This window comes from Phyllobates terribilis, unplaced genomic scaffold, assembly GCF_046119375.1.
Source record: "Phyllobates terribilis strain yellow unplaced genomic scaffold, ASM4611937v1 Scaffold_3__8_contigs__length_932513732, whole genome shotgun sequence".
In the NCBI taxonomy this organism is placed as follows: Eukaryota; Metazoa; Chordata; class Amphibia; order Anura; family Dendrobatidae; genus Phyllobates; species Phyllobates terribilis.
In genome coordinates, this window is record NW_027362763.1 from 838,907,660 (window position 1) to 838,932,036 (window position 24,377).

Sequence of the window (24,377 nt, forward strand, 5' to 3'; positions counted from 1 at the left end):
AGGCATTGTAGGGAGGTCATACAGGCACGTGGAGGCCACGCACAATACTGAGCCTCATTTTAACTTGTTTTAAGGTCACTACGTCAAAGTTGGATCATCCTGTAGTGTGTTTTTCCATTATAGTTTTGGGGGTGACTCCAAATCCAGGCCTCCATTGGTTAATAAATCTGATTTCCATGGATGATTTTTGTGTGATTTTGCTGTCAGCACATTCAACTTTGTACAGAGCAAAGTATTCAATGAGAATATTTCATTCATTCAGATCTAGGATGTGTTATTTGAGTGTTCCCTTTATTCTTTTGAGCAGTGTGTGTATATATATATATATATATATATATATATATATATATATATATATATATATATATATACAGTGGTGGCCAAAAGTATTGGCACCCCTGCAATTCTGTCAGATAATACTCAGTTTCTTCCTGAAAATGATTGCAATCACAAATTCTTTGGTCTTATTATCTTCATTTAATTTGCTTGCAAGGGAAAAACACAAAAGAGAATGAAGCAAAGATCAAATCATTGATCATTTCACACAAAGCTCCAAAAATGGGCCAGACAAAAGTATTGGCACCCTGAGCCTAATACTTGGTTGCACATCCTTTAGCCAAAATAACTGCGAACAACCGCTTCCGGTAACCATCAATGAGTTTCTTACAATGCTCTGCTGGAATTGTAGACCATTCTTCTTTGGCAAACTGCTCCAGGTCCCTGATATTTGAAGGGTGCCTTCTCCAAACTGCCATTTTGAGATCTCTCCACAGGTGTTCACAGGTGTTCTATGGGATTCAGGTCTGGACTCATTGCTGGCCATCTTAGAAGTCTCCAGTGCTTTCTCTCAAACCATTTTATAGTGCTTTTGGAAGTGTGTTTTGGGTCATTGTCCTGCTGGAAGACCCATGACCTCTGAGGGAGACCCAGCTTTCTCACACTGGGCCCTACATTATGCTGCAAAATTTGTTGGTAGTCTTCAGACTTCATAATGCCATGCACACGGTCAAGCAGTCCAGTGCCAGAGGCAGCAATGCAACCCCAAAACATCAGGGAACCTCCGCCATGTTTGACTGTAGGGACTGTGTTCTTTTCTTTGAATGCCTATTTTTTTTCCTGTACACTCTATGTTGATGCTTTTTCCAAAAAAGCTCTACTTTTGTCTCATCTGACCAGAGAACATTCTTCCAAAACGTGTTAGGCTTTCTCAGGTAAGTTTTGGCAAACTCCAGCCTGGCTTTTTTATGTCTCGGGGTAAGAAGTGGGGTCTTCCTGGGTATCCTACCATACAGCCCCTTTTCATTCAGATGCCGACGGATAGTATGGGTTGACACTGTTGTACCCTCAGACTGCAGGGCAGCTTGAACTTGTTTGGATGTTAGTCGAGGTTCTTTATCCACCATCCGCACAATCTTGCATTGAAATCTCTCATCAATTTTTCTTTTCCTTCCACATCTAGGGAGGTTAGCCACAGTGCCATGGGCTTTAAACTTCTTGATGACACTGCACAGGGAAGACACAGGAGCATTCAGGTCTTTGGAGATGGACTTGTAGCCTTGAGATTGCTCATGCTTCCTCACAATTTGGTTTCTCAAGTCCTCAGACAGTTCTTTGGTCTTCTTTCTTTTCTCCATGCTCAATGTGGTACACACAAGGACACAGGACAGAGGTTGAGTCAACTTTAATCCATGTTAACTGGCTGCAAGTGTGATTTAGTTATTGCCAACACCTGTTAGGTGCCACAGGTAAGTTACAGGTGCTGTTAATTACACGAATTAGAGAAGCATCACATGATTTTTCAAACAGTGCCAATACTTTTGTCCACCCCCTTTTTTAGGTTTGGTGTGGAATTATATCAAATTTTGTGTTTTTTCATTGAAGACAAATTAAATGAAGATAATAATACCAAAGAATTTGTGATTGCAATCATTTTCAGGAAGAAACTGAGTATTATCTGACAGAATTGCAGGGGTGCCAATACTTTTGGCCACCACTGTATATATATATATTTTTTTGAGATGGGCGGATCAATCCATTGCCGATTGACTTTGAGTCTAATTTCTTTACATTTGGAGATCCCCTCAAATTCAAACACCTTGCAATTTAATTCACGTGAATCATGAAAGAAAAATTACCCGACATCATTTCACACTTTGTTGTAGACAAAAGCAGCTATATAGCAGACTAATGATGTCCAGAGAAGTGACGTGTGCTACTCCATAATGCCTTGCAGCTATCACATCACATTGTGGTCCAATCAGGGTGGACTAGCACAGCCACTATAAAAGATGAGGGCCAGCCAAGCAGAGGCCATTTTAAAATCTTATAGGATAGAAATATGGGGTCAAAGCACACAATTCATTCCACACAGGGAAAGAAAAAGGTTTAATCTGATTTTGGTGTACTACTGCAGTGTTGAAGCAGATTGCAAATGAGAGTGGTAGTCTCAGTCTGTGAATAATAATCCAAAAATGCAAGTGATATACAGGTGCATCTCATTAAATTAAAATATTATCAAACACTTGAAATAGATCACTCTGTTTGTAATGACTCTATATTATATATTAGTTTCACTTTTGTATTGAAGAACTGAAATAAATTAACTTTTTGATGATATTCTAATTTAGTGAGATGCACCTGTATATGAAAGTGCTGTTCCTGTATAGTCACTCATTGTGATTGTGAATTGATTGATCTAAGATATAACAGCACCTAAATTAGATAATAATTGCCTTTTTAATTGTTCAAACACTTCAAAGTAGGGCACTTTAATACCCCTGTGTCCTAATTGTGCCATTAAAGCATAAATACTGAAACCAAGGCTTGTGTGTCACAGAAAGTTTACTTCCTAACTTGTGAGAAAAATCTTCGCAATACAGAACTTTAAATGAATCTGTCTACCTCACAAAGTATTCATATTAAAAAGATATAAATATTTTGCACTCTTCCTTGTTGTAACAATCCAACATTAGATCCATACTTCCCACCTGGATATAGTGGCTTGTTTCAGGCATTTGCTTTTGAGATGTGAACCTATCTAGCACCACCCCTTGTCAAAAATCCGAGACTTATTCCATTTTCACTGCCTGTGTATAAACACCAACAAGACAGGCATCTGCTCCAAAAATTTATATGTTTGGACCGTTTTTACAATTTTAGTAGAAAAAGTCTGATACTTAAAGGGGTTTTCCCGTGAACAAAATTAATCTTAATCAACATTTTAATCAATATATTTTTGAATAATAAGTTCCACAATTGGATGTGTTAAAAAATGTTCCTATGCTGAGCTAATCTTATAAATGAGCCCCTGCTGTGTACTGTGTAATGGCTGTGTCTGACCGTGCAGAAACATGGTCTGCATGTACCACATCTCCTGGCCACGGGAAGACACAAAATAGAGTATACAGACATTATAGCACGGGATAAAAACTGATTCCTTCTTTGAGGTAAACATTGTTTAAAATAGGCAGTGAAATATTTTACCTCACAAAAAGAATCAGCTGTGATCCCCACTGTCCTCTCTGTATACTCTTTTGCTTCCTCCACTGCCCAGGAGATGTGGTATGATCAGACACAGTCATTACACAGTACATAACAGGTTATCTCAGCACATGAACATTTTTTTAACACATCCAATTGTGTAACTTATTTTTATTGAAAGATATAATTAAACTGTACTTTGTTCTTGGGATAACCCCTTTAAGTGTGTTGTTAATTAGGTTGTTCATTACCACTAGTGACCTACTCAAATAGGTTGAGGTCACTTGGATTTTAATTCGGTTGTGTTTGCATGATTGTGTATTGAACCTCTTTTCAGAGCTGAAAGGGGTTTTAATACAGCCCTAGGAGACCTCAGAGTGCTATGCACATATTTTGCAAGCAAGCAAAGGCTTTGCACAACTGTGAATCAATTTTATGTGACAATACAGCCAAGCTGGCGAAATCAAATTTCAAATGATCCACTATTCTCTAATATCATAGAATCAAAAGACATGTTGACTGGCAGAGAGAAAAATTAAAAGTCCATAAGACATCTCCAGAGAGGGGACATATCACCCTCATATTGAATATATGGAACTAATTATAACTAGGGAAGAAATAAACTAATTAAAACAGGGAAAGTGACAAAGAGAGAATTGACACTTACATCTCCATTGAAGTATTGACCTCCTGCAGTGACCAGGTAATTACAACAGAGATATTTGCTGGGAAGAAGACACCGAGGTTCAGTTATGCAGACGTGGGGAAGTACACTTCCAAACAAAAGGGCTTTCTTTGATCACATAATCTTTCTGGGACACTTCGGAGCCAGTGGTCAGTGATGAATATTAGGATCCGCATTGATCTGATATTTATGGGAGAGATATTTTCAGCATCATAGCAAAGGGACGAAGGTAACACATTCACTCACATCACTGTAAGGCCATTCTAGCCCCTCTAACTTAATAACAGCCTGGTGGATGATGATATCCAAGCCATGTTTCATCTTAATATAAAGATAACATCATGATAAGAAACATGACAATATCTACCACTTGGGACCTCCAGGGGCAAAGATATCCTCTAAGTTGGGTATCTCATAAAAGTCTGCAAGACCAAGCACATCCCACAACCAGCCCCATATGAGCTCACCAAAAGGAGGTATGTGAGCGTAACTTTAATCCAATAAAAAGCTGAAATTGGGCTTGGTCTTCTGTCAGTCCTGGAAGGTACAGCTTGTTATAGTTCTGTCCATTTTCCTAAGGAGTTCCACCCTCCACTAAGCTCTGAGCCATTTCCGTGACATCAGGTTTAGTAACGTTCTTTTGTTATCCCTTTTATGTCATGCAATTGTACATATCGTATTGTTTTGTAACATCTTTCTATATTTTTTATAAGCACTGACTGCCTTTCTGGATTAAATATATAAAATATAACAGCTCGGTTCCTCGTGCTCTGTAAACCACACCCCTGATGCCATACGCTACCTGTAACAGGAGTCCAATCAGCCTGTATAAGCGATTGGTGGTGGCAACTAGTTGTGGTTCCCTTTTGTTATTTTGGAGTTGCCACTGATCGTATTAGAGGTGTATATACCATATCTATAAGATGCCCCCATGACTAACCCCATAGTAAGGTTTGGAAATAAAGTCACGGCCTGAAAAAAATCCTTTATTTGAAATAAAAGTCCACATGGTTTTAAACATTTATTTCACGCCTAATCCCCAATGCCCTCGTCTCCTGTAAAAAAAACAGAAAATAATTTCTCATGCAGCACCAATGTCGTAAGTGAGGTCACGGAGGTTTGTCAGCTGACGAACTCAAGTGACCTCAGTCTTGGCAGCTCAGCGCTATACACTGCAGAGGTGCTATCACTCCTGTCAGTGTATCGGTGGCTGCCGGGTCCCCGCGGGACATTATGGAGTACATGGAGTATGGTGGATAGGTGAGTATATGGTGGTTTATTTATTTATTTTTTTCAGGTGACATGGGCATCGGGGATTAGGCGATAAGATGAGTATATGGTGTTTGTTTTTTTTATTACAATATTTATTTATTTATTTATTTAAACTTTTTTTTCCTTCACTGTGAGCACAGGTGCCTCTGATGAAACTACTCTTCCAATCGGCGGTGCCTGCTCCCGCTATTATTAGCGATAGTAGCCGTAGCCTGATGGGAGGAGTAGCCTCTGATCAGGTGACGCCGGTGACCCATGGGCAATTCTTTGTGCGCTTTTGCCGTGTTTTTGACTCATTGACTTCAATTGAGTCAGTCAAATACGCAGCAAACATTCTTATACCTGCGTTTTTGCTGCGGATTTCACTGACTCAGTTGAAGTCAATGGGTGCAAAACGCTGCAGAAGCGCACAAAGAATTGACATGATACAGATTTAAACACAATGACAATCCTGACAGGAAAATTACTGATCATGTGCACAGCACTTCAGGACTGTCATTAACTATGCTGGCACATGGATTCCATAGCATTTTTGGCCCATTGCTGTATGGAAAAAAACACCACAAAAAAGCACCAAAAACGCACTGTGTTCACATAGCCTAAGGCAATGTTTTCACTTCCTCAGTGACGCTTGCTTCAGGGATTGGGCTAGAATCTGTGCACTGTGCATATTTACAGTGCAGCCTCTACAAGTGATGTCACTGGTCTTTGCACACCGGGTATTCTGATACCGCTCTGTTGCCGGCTCGTTACTACTGATCTGAACCTTTGAGAGAGCGCACTGTCATTGTGCACATCACACAGGGACTAGCTCAGTCCCTAAACTGAGTGTCACTGACACTTCGTTTCAGGGAGGAAGCAGGGGCTGTGACAGTGACCGCAGCCTCTACTCCCTGATGACGCTTTGTTTGAGTATCCCAGCATGCACTGGGGGTTCTCAAACGAAGCATCATCAAAAAGGAAGTGAAAAAAATAAAAAAGAAAAGCAGTTAGATAGTGTACAGGGGGAATCCATCCACACAGGTAGGCATTCACCATCTGTCATTTACTATTCATGTTTATATATCAACTAATCAGATCTAGGGCATATCATTCTCCCATTTTGACGGATTATAAAGTGTTCATTATTTGTTATTCATGTCCCTACACCAATACACAAAGTGTGTTAAGCCCATATCTTTTTCTGCTTTGATAGATTTATTCTCCAAAAAAAAAGTTAATATTTTTTGCACCTTCTTGTTGTTTTTTTTATGGGGGAAAAACGCTGTGGTTTCCCAATTCAGTCAGGAAAAAAATAACAAGCGTGTGCATGAGATTTCTGAAATCTCAGCTTTTGCTGGTACTGTAAAAAGCAAGTTGTAATTTGCATAAAAAAATATAAAAAATCAGTGAAAAAACTGCTTCAAAAGCACAATGTATGAACATAGCCTAAGGGCTCATTCAGACATCAGTAATTTTTCTCATACTCAAAAAATGGTCTGTCATCTGTATTTTTCCGATTCTCATCAGCGTGTCAGGTTTTACCATCAGTTTTTCATCTGTGATTTTTCAAGTATGAAAAAATACATAAATGACAAATCTTCTCCTATCCATTACATTGTTAATCACGGACAGCACACTGAAGCCAAATATGTGCTGTCTGCAATTTTCACAGCCCCAAAGAATTGTATGGGTAATTTTTATCCGTGCCTCACGTAAAAAATTCACTTGTCTCTATTATTTTTTGTGGACCACTCAGTTCACAAAAAGACATGGACATGTGAATAGCCCCATTGACTTTAATGGGTACATGAATACATCTGATTGAGGCCTGATAATGCAGTGTGCAATGGGACATTTCTCAGCATAGATGCTAAACATAATGTGAAATAGGCCTTAAGCATGTACTAAGAGGATACATTGTACTCTGCTATCTCAGGATTGGTGGGGGTCCCAGTAATCAGACCTGCAGCGATCAAGAAGCTATCCCCTAATCTAATGATAGCGGATAACTTCCAAGCTTGTTACAATGCTGTATGTATACTGGGGAGAACTTGGACGTACTTTGGGGCTTAGACCCCTGATCTTTTAAGACCCTAACAACGCCCCTGATAACCTCATAGATAGCAGCCAAGGCGTGTAAGTGCATGTACTTCTGCACATGATGCTCATACTTGAAACTGAATACATTTAAATGTTTTGAAAATTTTTGTTTTCATTTTCTCACCATTTGCATGATATTAACATGTCTATTGATCCTGTGATGGCCACAACTCCATGACTTTTCCTTCCTGTTGTTGCAATTTCAACATTGAGGGGCATGTATTCAATATATGTATCAAATCTATTTCTACACAGTGCTAATAAAAAATATATTGTTGTTAATCTATAAGCATGTGTATTCCTGCGCCATCTAATAATAAAAATAAAAATACCTTTACAACACGCTTGGACTAAACCTAAAATCTCTAGTGCTATTTCCTGAGAGGGTAGAGTACAAGCATGTGAAGGAAAAACAAATTAACTTGGACTAATTCATTTTTCCATTGCCACCAGGCACTGCTGAAAACTATGCGAGAGAAGATGAAAGTGATACTGTTTGAAAGGAAAGCATAAATGTTTAGAGCCTCACAGAGTGCAGTGATCACCCCTCCCTCTCCCTTTAATTCTTGCTCAGATGCCCAGATTGTAATTTTATATTGTAGTATAATTCTCTAATTACTTTTTATACAGTAAGAGCTTAATTGTGTCACTGTATAGATAATTAGATAGCACTACCGTGTTTATATACTTCATACACATTGTAGCATTAACTACTGACCGGAGCACACGCAGAATAAAAATATTGTTTTCACATTAAAATTGTAAAAGGAAAAATGTCCAAAATTTTTCATAGCAGATAATGTATGCAAAAACGTGTGTCACGGTCTATGAAGAATATGGTAGGCATGACAATATTAGTGACATTCATTTTCTATTGAATATTTCATTTTCTGTAGTTGTTGAAAGGATGTTGTCTAGTACCAGGGCGGATATGCCATGGGGAACTGGGGCCCAATCCTCTTACATGTATGTTAATACTACTGTGATCAGTCACTCTTTTCTCTCCATGCAAATTATTTTTCTCTGAAATAGGATGTTGGGGAAGAGTCACTTGCCAAACTTTGCATTCAGAAGATGCTTTAATATATAGCTATTTATTTGCTTTTGTTGTGAAATGTGGCTAGTAGAAATTTTAGCAATGAGCCACATGCTTCATTACTAACTTTGGGTGTATTTTCTCTGTCTAAAGGTCTAAATGGTATTCTACTTCTTTACAGGCATATTGTACTATTACATAGAGATACACCTTTGTGTATCTGTACATTTCATCTGCATCTAGAAGAAAATTAAAAGTCTGAGATTTTTTTTTCCTCCATTAAATCCATAAAAAAAGTTACCACAAGTGTAACGCTTTCTGTATGTGTAGATAAAATGGCACTTTAAATAAAAACTACAACTTGCCTCTCAAGAAAACTCTCTCTTAAATAGTGAAGCGCATGTAAAAATAAAATGTTATAATTCTTATAACTATGAATAAATGAGCAAATAGAAAATGTCATATAAACAAGTGCATAAAAAAATGTCCTGGTGTATATTTATTTATGTATTTTATATAATCCTATGTGCATGTTTGCACTATGCATAATTGTGTGCAATTTGCAAATGCCTGTATGATGTACAGCAAGTGCATTCTTTTTATATTTCGCTTAAATTTCACCTGTCACGTCCCCAAACACTCTTATCCTGCAGATATTGGGTTAATCTGCAAGTTAATAACATTCCAAAGCTGCCCAACCACTGCACTACAGCTACTGGGAGGAAATTAACTTTATTACTCCATCAGTCATAGAGGTGCAGCCGACACGACTTTCGTCACTGCTCAGTACATAGTGAGCAGCAGCTGTAATTGCACCCCCACACTAACTGACGCACGTCGTGGGAGCGGGGGAAGGTAAGAATAATTGTTTGTTTCTTTTCTTTTTAAAATGTGTTGGAGAAGAGCGGAAAGGGCCCTGGATGGGGGGATTATACCAGGATAGGGTCCAGGATGTTGGGCATTGTACCAGGATAAAACATTAAGGGAAGGGACTAGGATGGGGCATTAATATTGGAAGTTGCCCAGGATGGACATCATTATAGGTAGGGGTCCATGATGGGGCACATTATTAAATAAAGGGCCCAGGACATTATTACATTGTTGGAGCAGAAGAAAGTAAGAATAAAATGTATTTTTAAAATGTGCTGGAGAAGAATGGAATTGGCCCACAATGGGGACATTATTCCAGGAAGGGGTCCAGAATGGGGGTCAGTTTACCAGAATGGGGAACATTATAGCAAGAAGAGGTCCAGGATCGGGGACATTATTATAGCATGGGGCCCAGGATGGGGGACATTATTACACCATGGGGCCCAGGATGGGGGAGATTATTAGTGGAAGGGGCCAGGTTGGGACATTATTACAGGAAGGGGCCAAGTTGAGGGAGATTATTACAGGAAGCAGCCAGGACAAGGGAGATTATTACATTGGGGGAGAATATGCATGCCTTTATAGGATCTAAAACTCTACAAGGACCTATACATCTGGCGAACCTGCAGGTCATGGCCCAGATCCAAATTTTGCACCGGGGACCCTTATTCTTTAATTACGCCACTGTATAGAAGGTTCGGTCATACTATATGCAATCAAGCAAGCTAAGTTTGTAACGCATGTCGTTACTGGAAGTGAGAAGACCAAGTTAATCAACCTGTTGGGTATTTTTTTACTGGACAACTTTTCCAAAAATTAAATGCTGCCAACATCTTTTTTTACAAAGACAGTTGTCATTGCCATGTACAGTTCTGCTCATTGTTAAGGGCACCCATGAAGTTTCTGAAAGTCTCCTGAAAAAAATAAATCAAGTGAAACAGTTATTTTGTATAGAGCACCCGTGTTAAATACAAAAGAGCAAATGCTAAACAATAATTTAAAACCAAAACCAATGGGAGGGGAAATAGAAAAACCTAAAGCTTGCTGTGACACTGGTATTGGCACCCTTTACATTCATTTAGTGTGGAAACATATTTTGACTCGCCTGTGGTAAATAAGAAAAGAGATTCTCCAGTAATTAATTGTCGGTGCCCATGTGACATGAATTAGCCAATGAATGATGACTTCATTGTTTTAGAAAGCCACATGATAGACTCTGTTCCTTTGTCACAATGGTGAAGACAAAGGAGTTGCCTGAGGACATCAAAACTGCTATTATTAGCAAACACAAGACTTTCAAAGGGAATGAGGCCATCTCTAAAGACCTTGGTATCCCAGTTTCAACAGTGCGCAATGTTATTAAGAAGTTTTCCAAGCATGGAACTTTCAAGAACCTCCCTGGATTGTGGGAGAAAGAGAAAAATTGGCAAAAGAGGTCTTCAGAGGTTGGTGTGAATGGTGGAAAAACATGTCAAATATTCAAAGACCTGAAGGCCAACCTGGAACAGTCTGGGGTCATGGTTTCAACAAGTACTATACACGACACACTAAACAAAGCAGAGCTTTATGGGCGAATGCCAAGGAAGAAACCATTGCTGAAGAAAAAGCATAAAAAGGAACGACTGATCTTTGCCAAGGAGTACCTTGACAACTCACAATCCTTCTGGGAAAAAATTCTGTGGACAGCTGAAACAAAAATAGGACTTTTTGGCAATGTAAAGCAACAGTTTTCTTACAGACTGCGCAATAAAGCTTATAAGGAAAAGAACACCTTACCAACAGTTAAGCATGGTGGAGGATCCATAATGCTGTGGGGTTGATTGGCTGCATCTGGTACGGGAGGCCTTGAATGTATCACAGGAATCATTAAATCAGAGAATTATCAAGAGATTTTAAAGTAAAATGCCCTTCCCAGTGTAAGAAATCTTGGTTTGAGACGAAGATCATGAATCCTCCAGAAAGACAAAGACCCAAAGCACACATCCAAAAGTACACAGGAATGGTTGAAAAAGAAAAAATGGACTGATTTAAAATGGCCAGCAATGAGTCCTGACCTCAATTCCATTGAAAATCTTTGGGGTGAGCTGAAATCTGCCATTGGGAAAAAAAACCCTGCAAACATTCAAGAGCTTGACCAAACTGCAAAAGAAGAGTGGGAGAAAATTCCAGCTGAGAAGTGCAAGAAGTTTATAGATGGTTACAAGAAACGTTTGGTGGCTGGCATCAGTGCCAAAGGGTGTACAACTAAGTACTAATTAGGGGTTCCTTTTTTTGCTGCACATGCTGTCTACTCTGTTTCTTCTTTGAAATTGCAACATGGAAGTTGAAAAACAATGTTTTATTGTTGTATTACTTTTGACCACTAATTAAAAAATCCTGAGGATGTAACTTTGGTACATTCCCATTTATTTCTGAAGGGGTGCCAATAATGGTGAGGAGCACTGCATCTACAACTTTGAAAACTGACCTAGGCACATTATCATCATGTACTGAGAACAGTAAAATGATCATAACTTAATAATTCGCAACATTTTCTTCCCCTTTCATAGACAGTTGGCTACCCTGAAAGAGACCCTATCTATAAAATTTAGTAATATACTTATCAATCGTACCCAGAAAGAGCGACTGGAGAATTCTACACACAACCTTAAACTCATCCGATTCATTTTGACTTCTCACAATACCATAACATACATTTACATCATGGGCAGATTGATCTTAGCAGTAGAGATGAGCGTTGTTCTACTCGAACTGTTCGCCAATCTCAAATTCGAGCTGTTTTGGGCGGTGTTCGAGCCGTTCGGCGAACACGAAGAATTTGAGAAAAATTCGGCTGTTCGAGGTTATGTTCGATAACTGTTCGTGCACCAAAATCATAACTGGATTTTTTCTCAGTAATGATGAAAATTAATGTTAATACGCAGTTTGAGTGTACAGCGGGGTGGGGGGAGGGGCAGGGGATGGATAGATAGATTGTGGGAGTAAAGACTAATTGTAATTGGAGTCCTTTTCAGGACTAGGTTACATCAGTTCCTATCAGTTTTTGCCAGGCAGGTCTGTGCCAGTGCTGTGCAAGTTTTTTTCACAGCATTTGGCTGAATCTAGCAAAGCTAATCCTTTTTGGCCTATTGCAGAGTGTGTTAGTCAGTGGAGTAGCCTATCTGTGTTGCAAGATATACCACCTGTGTATAGAATACCAATTTTTTTACTGCACCAAGTGAAGTAAAATCTTTTGGGCATAGCATCATTCTATTAGTCCATCTATACTGACCTCCATCAGGTTGCAAATTGAATACATTTTTTTTCTGCATCTAGCTCTGAAAAAATATTGGGCTTCTAGCTGTGTGTGGGACTTGTTCTATTAATCCATCTATACAGACCTCCATCAGGTTGAAAACTGAATATATTTTTTTCTGCATCTACCTCTGAAAAAATATTGGGCTTCTAGCTGTGTGTGGGACTTGTTGTATTAGTCCATCTATACTGACCTCCATCAGGTTGCAAACTGAATATATTTTTTTCTGCATCTACCTCTGAAAAAATATTGGGCTTCTAGCTGTGTGTGGGACTTGTTGTATTAGTCCATCTATACAGACCTCCATCAGGTTGCAAACTGAATATATATTTTTCTGCATCTACCTCTGAAAAAATATTGGGCTTCTAGCTGTGTGTGGGACTTGTTGTATTAGTCCATCTATACTGACCTCCATCAGGTTGCAAACTGAATATATTTTTTTCTGCATCTACCTCTGAAAAAATATTGGGCTTCTAGCTGTGTGTGGGACTTGTTCTATTAATCCATCTATACAGACCTCCATCAGGTTGCAAACTGAATATATTTTTTTCTGCATCTACCTCTGAAAAAATATTGGGCTTCTAGCTGTGTGTGGGACTTGTTGTATTAGTCCATCTATACTGACCTCCATCAGGTTGCAAACTGAATATATTTTTTTCTGCATCTACCTCTGAAAAAATATTGGGCTTCTAGCTGTGTGTGGGACTTGTTGTATTAGTCCATCTATACTGACCTCCATCAGGTTGCAAACTGAATATATTTTTTTCTGCATCTACCTCTGAAAAAATATTGGGCTTCTAGCTGTGTGTGGGACTTGTTCTATTAATCCATCTATGCAGACCTCCATCAGGTTGCAAACTGAATATATTTTTTTCTGCATCTACCTCTGAAAAAATATTGGGCTTCTAGCTGTGTGTGGGACTTGTTGTATTAGTCCATCTATACTGACCTCCATCAGGTTGCAAACTGAATATATTTTTTTCTGCATCTACCTCTGAAAAAATATTGGGCTTCTAGCTGTGTGTGGGACTTGTTCTATTAATCCATCTATACAGACCTCCATCAGGTTGCAAACTGAATATATTTTTTTCTGCATCTACCTCTGAAAAAATATTGGGCTTCTAGCTGTGTGTGGGACTTGTTGTATTAGTCCATCTATACCGACCTCCATCAGGTTGCAAACTGAATATATTTTTTTCTGCATCTACCTCTGAAAAAATATTGGGCTTCTAGCTGTGTGTGGGACTTGTTCTATTAATCCATCTATACAGACCTCCATCAGGTTGCAAACTGAATATATTTTTTTCTGCATCTACCTCTGAAAAAATATTGGGCTTCTAGCTGTGTGTGGGACTTGTTGTATTAGTCCATCTATACTGACCTCCATCAGGTTGCAAACTGAATATATTTTTTTCTGCATCTACCTCTGAAAAAATATTGGGCTTCTAGCTGTGTGTGGGACTTGTTCTATTAATCCATCTATACAGACCTCCATCAGGTTGCAAACTGAATATATTTTTTCTGCATCTAGGTCTGAAAAAATATTTGGCCTTCTAGCAGTGTGTGGGACTTTATCTATTAGTCCATCTATACTGACCTCCATCAGGTTGCAAATTGAATATAATTTTTTTCTGCATCTAACCCAGCCAATAGTTTTGGCCTAATACCACAGTTTGGCCACTCAGCTCTGCTCGGTTCCCATCCATTGTTTTTTTGTGCAAACAACTCCAGAGTTGTTAATTAGTTAACCACCAAAATGAGTGGAAAAAGGCCTGCTGCTGGTGGAAAGGGGAATAGGCGTGTTGGGAAGGGGAAAAAAGGTTGTGTCCGTGGGGTAGGTGTTAAAGCAACAGTAACATCTGCAGAAGAAAGACCATCTTCCAGCCAAACTAAAATGTCTACTTCTTTTAGCTGACAATGTGATAAGATCCCTTTCTTATGGCCACGCCAATCGCTACAAATTCCAGATGAGGCACAAAAACAGCAGGTGCTTCAACGGATATCAAGTGCTCCTTTAAGTGGGCTCTACTCCACATCAACTTCAACATCACAAATACTCCAGTCCTCAAAGGTGTCACCCCAATCGCACTTGCTTCCTCACAGCTCCCAAATCTCCAGCTGCCCGTCTGAGTATGAGGTAGAACAGATGGTTGAGTCTGCAGAGCTGTTTACTCATACTATAGCCTGGGAATCAGAGGTCGACTCCAGCGCTTCTGTGAATCCAGACGAGGAAATGATCTGCACTGATGCCCAGAATCTTTATGAGTCGGATCCAGGACCAAACGCAGAAGGTTCTGACCATAATGTAGACCCTCATTCCCAAACTGTAACTCCTGTTGGTGGAGACAATGAGGAAGACGATGATAAGACTCAAATACCTGATTGGAGTGACAACTTTAGTTTTTTGTCAGGGCAGGAACAGGTTGGCTCTGAGGACGACGGGTGTGATAACGCACAGGGTGATGATGATGAGGTTGGAGATCCCACTTACTGTCAACCCACAGTCAGCCAAGAGATGAGGTCAGCAGAGGAGGTGGAGGAGGATGCTAGTGACGACGAGGTCAGGTTGCGCCTTCCTGGACAGAGACGTAGTACTGGAAGCACGTCAACAACTGCATCCTCAAACACAACTCTGCCTCTCACCACAAGTCGTGGTGGCTCTTCAGGTCGCATGGGTGCTAAGCCTTGCATAGCCTGGGCATTTTTTCAGATCGATAAAGATGACCCAACTCGTGTTATCTGTAACATTTGTCAGCAAAAGCTAAGTAGAGGCCAAAAAATACATAGTTTGAGTACTTCATGCATGAACCGGCACATGGACATGAAGCATAAGTTGCAGTGGGAAGCTCAGTGTGCTACAATGCGGCCTAGCCGACCGGGCCAACCACCGTCTGCCATATCTTGTGCATCCGCGGCCTCTTCATCCTCTGTGACTGGGGGGACAGCAGTCACAACTGTTTTGGGGCGCAGACCTGCCACCTCTTTACCCGCAACAGCCAGCGTGATTGGCAGGTCATCATTTTCTTTGGAGGTGGTAACACCAGCTGGTGTTGAGCGCTGTCCGACATCGATAGCACCACCTTTGGATCAAGGCAACCTAACATGTCCGCCTGCATCTTCCTCACAGACCGGCAGTTTGCCGGGGACACCCTTATCAACCCCGTCTAAGCACAATAGCCAGCCCTCGGTCCCTCAGATGTGGACAAGTAAAAGACCATTTCCTCCTAGCCATGAGAAAGCTAAGAGGTTGAATTTCACCATCTGCAAGTTCTTGGCTACAGAAATGCTGCCTTTCCGCCTGGTGGACACAGAGGATTTTCGAGACCTTATGTCCGTCGCAGTGCCCCAGTACCAGATGCCCAGTCGGCACTACTTCTCAAAGAAAGGTGTGCCTGCGCTCCACCAGCATGTCGCACACAACATCACCGCTTCTTTGAGAAACTCTGTGTGTGACAGGGTGCATTTCACCACAGACACTTGGACGAGTAGGCATGGACAGGGGCGTTACATGTCGCTGACTGGGCACTGGGTAACTATGGTGACAGCAGGACAAGGGGCTGCTGTCCAAGTCTTGCCGTCCCCACGAGTTGTGCGTCAATCCTCTTTATGTCAAAGTTCCTCCACTGCTTCTGCCTCCTCAACCTCCTCTCGGTCTTCCACCTGCACCCAAAGCCTGTCTGGTCATGCCACAAGCTTTCTAACTGCGCAGAAGGGATCCTGCACACCTCCTTACTATGCTGGCAGTAGGGCTCAACGCCATCAGGCGGTTTTTACATTGAAATGTCTGGGAAATGTGAGTCACACAGCTGAGGAGTTGTGGTCAGCTCTGGAGAACCAATTTCATGAATGGTTGTCTCCACTGGACCTGAAACCAGGGAAGGCCGTGTGCGACAATGCTGCAAACCTGGGTGCGGCCCTTCGCCGGGGCAATGTCACACACGTGCCTTGTATGGCTCACGTGTTGAACCTGGTTGTCCAGCAATTTTTAGCCCACTATCCCAGACTAGATGGCCTTCTGCAGAGGGCACGGTCGCTGTGTGCTCACTTTCGCCGTTCGCATCCCGCAGCTCAGCGACTTACATCTCTACAGAAGTCGTTGGGCCTGCCACTTCACCGGCTAAAATGCGATGTGCCTACCCGGTGGAATTCAACTCTGCACATGTTGCAGCGACTGTGGCAGCACCGACAAGCCCTGGTGCAATACGTTCTGACGTATAGCCTGGGCCAACGAGATCCAGAGGTGGGGCAAATCTTGCTGGAGGAGTGGTCTCAGATCAGGGACCTATGCACCCTTCTGCACAGTTTTGAAATGGCGACGAAGATGTTTAGTGCTGACGATGCCATTATCAGCATGACTATTCCGGTGATTTACATGCTGGAGCACATGTTAAACAGAATTCGGAGTCAGGTGGTGGCACAAGAGGAGGTGGAGGAAGTAGAGGAGGAGGAGTTGTATGCGGAAGGGCTAACATCTGCAAGGTCCAGACGGTCGGCAGCACCAAGGCGGCAGGCATGTGAGGGTGGGGGAGATGATTTTACCAGGGCGCATGGTAGCAGCCAAACTAGTGAGGAAGGTGCAGGAGCCCAGGAAGAAGTGGAGGACGAACTGATGGAAGACTCATCAGATGAGGGAGACCTTGATCACATTTCTGTTGTGCGAGGTTGGGGGGAGAGGACAGAGGAAGGAAGCATGATTGTTACCTCGCCACCAACACAACAGGGACTTGGTGCTCCTGGATGCGCAACACACATGAGTGCCTTCTTGCTGCACTACCTGCAACATGACCCTCGAATTGTGAGAATTAGAAATAATCCTGACTACTGGGTTGCCACACTGTTAGATCCCCGGTACAAAAGTAAATTTGCAGAAATTATTCCTGCCATAGAAAGGGATGCACGCATGCAGGAGTATCAGCAGAGACTGTTGCAGAATCTTACATGTGCTTTTCCACAAAATACCAGTGGTGCACGTAGTGAATCTCACAGTTCCAACTTGCCAACCATGGGACCGTCAAGTGTTCAGCACTCAAACCGTAACAGAACCACAGTATCTGCTGGTAACATCAATTTTGCGGAATCATTTCACCACTTTTTTAGCCCATCCTTTGCAAGGCCACAGGAGACAAGAAGTCTGACACATAGTCAACGCCTAGAGACGATGGTACAGGAGTATCTCCAAGTAAACATTGAAGCCACGACTGTGTCACTGGACCCTTGCTCTTTTTGGGCTTCCAATCTGGATAAATGGCCGGAGCTAGCCACTTACGCCTTGGAGATCTTGTCATGCCCCGCAGCCAGCGTTCTGTCTGAACGTGTGTTCAGCGCTGCTGGTGGTGTGCTGACAGATAAGCGCACGCGGCTCTCCACTGATAATGTAGACAGACTCACGTTCATAAAGATGAACAAATCATGGATCCGAAACGACTTTTCTACCCCTGTGTCATCCTGGGGAGAGTAAAAGCTTGATTGGTTAAAATCACCCTACCAACCGTTTTAAGCTTTCAAATTACTAATCATGTTTATCTGTATCTTGGCTGGAAAATAATTTGGGCTTTGTAGCAGTGTGCAGCACTGATTCTATTAGGCCATCTATAATAAGCTCCACCAGATTTAAAATTACTAATCATGTTTATCTGTATCTTGACTGGAAAATAATTTGGGCTTTGTAGCAGTGTGCAGCACTGATCCTATTAAGCCATCTATACTAAAGCTTCACCAGATTTAAAATTAATAATAATTTTTAGCTGCATATAGCCCGGAAAATAATTTTGGGGCTCCGAGATGCGCAAGACACATAAGTGCCTTCTTGCTGCACTACCTGCAGCATGACCCTCATATTATCAGAATTCAAAGTAATCATGTCTACTGGGTTGCCACACTCTTAGATCCCCCAAACTTTTCGATCAACCTTTTCATTTTAATAAAGACCAAAAAAATGGTCATTTTTGAAATTATAAGCATTAGCAGGTTGTTAGAAACTGAAATCAAACAGTTTTCAACTCAAAACTTTATTCTAGGTGATGTTACATTTTCACATAGGACCCCTTGTTCGAAAGGAGCTTCTGAACTCTCTCGTCCATTGAATTTATCAGGTTTTGGATGGTTTCTGCTTCAATTGTTTTGCATGAGGACAGAATACCCTCCCAGAGCTGTTGCTTAGATGTGAACTGCCTCCCGCCATCATAGACACTCCTTTTAATGATGCTCCAAAGGTTCTGAATGGGGTAGAGGTCAGGGGAGCATGGGGGTCACACCATACGTTTGTCCCCTTTTATGCCCATATCAGCCAGAGATGCAGATGTTTTATGTGCAGCATGAGATGGTGCATTATCATGCAGAAAAATGATCTTGCTGTGAAATACACGGTTCTTCTTCTTGAACCATGGCAGGAAGTGCTGTTTGAGAAAATCCACATACATTATGGAGTTCATCTTTAGCGCCTTCAGGGATCCTAAAGGGGCCGACAATCTCTGTCCCCATGATTCCAGCCCAAAACATTACTCCACCTCCTCCTTGTTGGCGCTGTAGCCGTGTTTGCGTGGGGTGTCCATCAACCAGCCATCCTCCACTCCATCCATCTGGACCATTGAGCGCTGCACGGCACTCATCCGTGAACAAAACAGTTTTGAAATCAGTCTTCATGTAATGTTTGGCCCACTGGAGCCGTTTCTGCTTGTGTGAAGTGGATAGAGGAGGTCGACAGGATAGCGTATGCACAGCTGCAAACCTCTGAAGGACCCTGCATCTTGTTGTTCGGGGGACGTTGGAGGCACAAGCAGCTTCAAAAACTTGTCTGCTGCTATGACAAAGCTTTTTTGCCGCTACTCTTTCAACCTGACGTAATTGCCTGTAGGAAAGAGTCCTCAATTTGCCCTTATCAGCACGCACACGTGTGTACTGTGAATCAGCTACATACTTCTTGATTGCCAAGACACTTCATCCTGATCATCGCACAATGTTGATTGTAGTCATGCCTTGACCTAAACACTCCACAATTTGTTGCTTCTCAGCAGCCGACACATCCTTTTTCTTTCCCATTTTGGCAGAAAATGTAGGCTGCTTAATAATGTGAGACAGCCTTCTTAAGTAGTCTTGCCTTTCATTGGACACACCTGCCAAACTAATTAGCACAGGTGTCTGCAATTGCTTACAGTGATATAAAGAGCCCTGACACACATCACCATCAATGAGTTTAACTGACAAACAAACAAATTCTTCCCTTATCACTCCTAAACACTTTTTGCATAATAATTTGGAACACAGTGTACATGTGCTTTTCCACAAAACACCAGTGGTTCACGTAGTGAATCTTACAGTTCTAACTTGCCAACCGTGGTCTGTATGGAGTTGTTTAATAAAGGGCCCAAAATTAAGATAACATAGATGGGAGAGGTCTCTATGAATAGGAATTCCTAAGTATTTGATACCCTGTGAGGGCCAGGCAAAGGGAAAATTGGACTGGATGGAATCCTATATGGATTTGGGGAGGGAGACATGGAGGGCCTCAGACTTCGCTGCATTGATTTTAAAATTTGACCATGTAACAAAGTGATCTATTTCAGCCATAACAGCATGGATGGATATATGTGATTGAGTGATATATACTAGGACATCATCAGCAAATAGAGAGCACTTGTACTCGGTGCCTCCCACCTCAATCCACCTAATATTGGGGTTATGGCGAATTGATGAGAGCAGGTGCTCCGTCACTAGGATGTATAAGAGAGGGGACAGAGAACATCCCTGCCTTGTCCCATTGGTGATTGTGAAAGGTGATGAAAATGTTCTGACGCGCCCCCTGGGCCTTGGGACACCCGGAGCCGGACCCTTTTTGGTGGATGCTGGTGGTTGTAGTCTCCGTGGCGGCGACCCGGTTTCGTGGCTCAGGGCGGTCAAACCAGTGGCGGAAGTATTTATGTGGTTTTGATGTTTAAATGTCCGACTACGCCACCCGTGGATTGCGGTCAGAGTGAACCGCCGCTCCAGGGCAGACCGCTGAGGCTGGTGTTGTGGGTGCAGCAGAGCGTAGCATAACTCCCCACGGGAGGAGTATAGCCTCAGGGCAGTGTATGCGGAGGATGGGGGTGATGGTGCAGGGCAGCAGCAGTAATGACACGGAGTCAGTGATGCAGTCCAGGGCCTTTACTCACAGTTCTTATTATCCAGACCACGTCTGCAGGTAACGGCTGCCCACGTCGTACTGAGCTCACCAAGTGAGGGGCTCAGACAACTCCCAGATAACTTTGGAGTGCTTCACAGGACCCCCTTTGTGTGTCCTTTGTCTGGCCTTTCTTAGCAACCCTTCTGTCCGGCTGCCTCGGGCCTCCTCTTGGTAAACTTGGCGCCAGTTTCCCTGACCCTATGTGGTGCCTTCCTAGCGGGTGTAGCGAGGGGCTGCGCCACATAAAATGTCACAGCCTCCTGTTTCTAGCTGAGGGTCGTTTCCTGCCTCCACTAGTTTCGGGGACCGGTCTCCCCGTTTGGCCTGACCCCTCCACGCAGGTGGATTCGGGCGTGCGGTGGCGACTCGCCCGTCCGCACCCCTGAGATCCCTTCGTTCCTCGTTCCTGGAGCCTTCTCCGCTCCTCTTCCTTCCTTCTCCCTCTTCCAGGCCTGGGCCTCTGTTACTAGGCCCGCCTCCGGAGCAGAGCTCATGCAGAGCCCCTGCTCCCTGCCACTTCTGCTCAGACTTCTCTGCACTGAACTAAGATGGTGCCCACCTTTTATACTCCCTTCTCAATGCACCCAGGAACTGCTTCCTCCCTGCTCCTGCACTACAGGGTTCCCCTTCCTCAGTGTTCCCTCCCCCCACTCCAGCCAGGGACAGGGACTGTCGTGCCCATCTCAGGGGCATATTGGTCGCCCTGCCCCACGGCAATGTGGTGTAATGCATGCAGGTGTCGGGTCCTGATCCACACTACATCCTTACCTGAGAGTGAGATATCACACCTCTGGGTGAGGTGCAATACCTCTGTAGCAACCGAGCCCTCATGGTGCTACAGTTCCATCTTCAGCCTAGGTGACGTATTGCGATACAGGGCCGTGATTTTGGCTATAAAAGGGTCCCCTAGACCCCTACCCCAAGCTTTTTAAGAGAATCATATATGGCGTGCCAGGAGACTCTATGGAATGCTTTCTCAGCATCCAACGAGAGTATCTAATTACAAATTTTTAACTGCATCTAGCCCAGGAAATACTTTGTGCCTAGTAGCAGGGTCTGCTAGTCAGCGGATTATCCCGGCTGTTAAGCAAGCTACGCCACCTGTAGTTTGGACACTTCATTTTTTCAAAGGAAATGCTTCGGGACCACGGGATACTCAGTGAAGAGCATCAGGAGGCACCCCAAGGCATAGGGGCTCGGACTGGCAGTAGGATGCCTTGCGGTGGACAGCCGAGCTCGATCCTTATAAAAGCTTTTTAACTGCAGCAGCTTTAGTGGACGCTACTGGAGCTGGAATTACGCGGCTGCTGGCATGAGACTTGCCCTCCAATAGATCCTTGTAGATGGATTTAAAGTGTATTTATTCAAATTAGAGAGACAATTTAAATTAAAAAGCTTAGAGCTGCCTCCACCACAGGGGGGCTCGCTCGACCCACCAGCGGACAGGCACCAGTATTGGGAGAGGGGGGCTGGCCGTCAGGGTTCACCGCGGCTCTGGCACAAACCCGGCGACACGGAGGTGGCACGGGCAGGAGCGGACTGAACGTGTCGGCTTCTCACTTTTTGGATTTTAGAAGGGCATGACATGCCTATATCTGTGTCTCCCCCTCCTTTTACTCCTCCACCTCTTTTCTTTTCGCATGACTATATGTACTTGTCACTTTTCCATGTGTTAGTTGTGTCTTCTGAGCAGTTTGTCAGCTTTTGGACACCTTTGAAGGTGTTTTCTATGTGTTTCTATGTGTTTTTGTTTGCCTGCCATTGGTTTTAACGGTGTTCGAAGGTGTTCGACGAACAGTTCGACGAACAGTTCGGCGAACACACGGGTGTTCGACGAACCGAACCGAACTCGAACACTACGGGGGTGGCTCAACACTACTTAGCAGTCCATGCCGTACATTTAAGGCATATAGATTTTGCAAGCTTAGGAGCAAAGATCATGCAATTTGTAGAAACGATGAACACTATAGTCTGCTGCAATGGCCGTTATTAGAAAGATATTGCAGTGCATTATAGAAATAATTAAAAGATTGTATTCTAGTACCCTAGTGGGACAAATAAACAAATAAAAAATGCAAAAAGCTGAGAATAACATTGTTATATATTTTTTTAAGAAGGAAAACAATTCCCCTATCTATTAAAATGCTTTATTAAGAAATAAGTAGCGTAAACATAACTTGTATTGCTGAGTCCATAGCCAGCTCATCTATAAAGCTCATGCAATATTTATCCTGTAATTATTTATGCCAGGATTTCAGCTCTTTGGTCACTTTACCTCCTAAAAGTAGACTAAAAACTTATCAAAAGGTATATGTATGTGAAAATGGTACTAAACAAAACTACAGCTCGCACCACAATAAAAAAAACTTCCAGACAGTTTTGCTCTGAGATAATACTGGCACGAATATAAATTTTCTAGAAGTATTTTAATTTTGCAGTAAAGCTAAACAAAAATAATATAAATTTGATATTTCCATAATTTATTCTGACCTGCAGAATAAAGGTTACAAATTATTTATGCTGAACATTGCCTGGTGCAAAATTTAAAAATGTAAAAATCAATACGGGAATTCCTGTTTCCTAAAAAATTATCATTTCAAAATCGCTGTATGAAAAGAAGCAAGGGATTTGGAACTCTGTATCAGAGAAACAAGGTTTTAGACACTAAAAAGAAAAATTCTGAATTTAAACAGCACATTTTTTATTTAAATATCAAATTTCATCAAACTGCGGACTTTTGAAAATTGTTGGACTATTTTGTATTTACTATGAGACTTTATAAAATAAATGTTGTAGTATTAGGATGAAACATCTTATAACAATGTAAAAATGTTCATACTGTATAATGGAGACAAAATAAAATATCCTCTGAAGAGTTGATTTTATGAATGAAAATAATAGGAGGAATTTAATACTACAGTACTGCCACAATATTTAAACAGTGCACCAGTTTCTACCCCAGCTTTGTCCCATCATTATCAACAGGGACATGCCTTATTGTTAACTATTGTGCAAGGGTTTAACTGCTTAGGGACCACCTGTCATTAGGTCACAGGTGAAGCTGATTGTTACACGCAGGCCGCTAGGTTCAGATAGGGTGAGACGGGTTTCATGAATTCATTGGAATCCTGGGTGAACTGTTACTCAGGGCGACCATAGGTGGCAGCTACTCTCAGGCACATGATATATTCAATTGCTGACCAGACACATCTGACAAGAGTCTTTTTCAACATTTTAACAGTGGAATTTATTGCATGGCCAGTGCAATTCAGGGACATCACAGCAACAATCTTCATTACAGTACAGTCTAATAAAGCAGGCACAGTAACGTCAGTCTCTTCAGTAGCATAATTCAGCACATATTAGATCTCTTAGCAGCACACTTCTATGCATACACAACCATAGGCTTTTCCTTCACAAGGACTTAATAGTACACAGCATTCTTTATCCTGCATGGAGATGGAGGGCGGGAGTGTTTGATGAGAGAGATGATCCC